This window comes from Triticum urartu, chromosome 6 (assembly GCF_003073215.2).
Source record: "Triticum urartu cultivar G1812 chromosome 6, Tu2.1, whole genome shotgun sequence".
NCBI lineage: Eukaryota > Viridiplantae > Streptophyta > Magnoliopsida > Poales > Poaceae > Triticum > Triticum urartu.
The window spans coordinates 534,705,536-534,706,776 of NC_053027.1; positions in this window are offsets into that span (position 1 = coordinate 534,705,536).

Below are 1,241 nucleotides of genomic sequence, written 5' to 3' on the forward strand. Positions count from 1 at the left end.
GCAAAAATGTGTGGCGAAGTTTGGCAATGTAAGGCCTAGACCCAAACAGGATAAGTACGTACGTACTAGGAGTACTAGTGTTAAAAAAGAAAGGCGGAGTTTTCCTTCGCAGGATTTAATCGATACAAATCCTCGTTTCACGTGTCAATTAATGCGTATTTTTTTCTCCAAAGATCAAAGAGCTAACCATCTCACTCCTGATCGCTTGATTAATGCAGCGCCATGCAAACCAACCTTCTCACTTCCGCATGCATGCAGGGGATATTAATGTCCTTGGTTGCTAACACCATCAATTTTTCCTCGAGGCCCTTTGCAAATTGTAATTTTGATATACTGGCCTTGTGTATAAAAAAATGGAGGTAGTAACTATATTTGACTTCCTTCCCCATTGCGGTGACGTCGACGATATCTTTTTTTTGGGTGGTTTGGCGAAGTGCGTTCGACGGAGAACACCATTGAGGGAGACCACGGTAAGTCATTCGCAAGTGCCGCCTGCAAGCCGGGACAACCGCCTTATTTGCATCCAGGAAGTCCTTTACTAGTACTACTAGGAGTACTAGTGCGGTGAGATGGTTTCTCGAAGAAGACGATGGAGAAGCAGAGTCGGCGAAGAGTGAAATGATGGTTGCGTCGTCCGTGCTTTTGTGATTTGACGCCTCACTGCTTTGTGATTTGTGATAGAAGGGACAGGGGAGTAGGCTCTGTGCTCTATACTGTACTACATGCGTCCAAGCATGGGAGAAAGAGGAGAGACGTTGCATTTTTCTATTCCTCCAATCAATCAATAAGGGAGCTTTGGTTCCATCTTTTTGGCTTTGGCAACACCGTCCACAATGGTTCCCACGATGCCAAAAGCTATTTTCACATTTGGCTACGCATTGTGAATGCCCTTAACCGTACCACTTGGTTTTGCTCCTGTGTGCTATCTAGACAAATCTCAATTATATTGATCTAAAAAATTATAGAATCAAGATTAGTAAAAAGGAGGTGATTTTGCCGCGCGGATGGCGGGGGAGGTTTCTTATTTGAGCAATGCTACATCCACGTAATGGTTTACGTAAAGTTACAAACTGATTTGATGTGGGACTATTTCATTGGATTAAAGGAGAGGATTAGGCCCACCCCACCTGAAAATCAGGGGGGCATATATAGATTAGATGGAAAGTATACGTAGCAGCTACGTAGCCCTTTGTAAGTCTAGGATTAGGCTTCTTATTTTCGGAGGATGTTGTCCTGGCGGT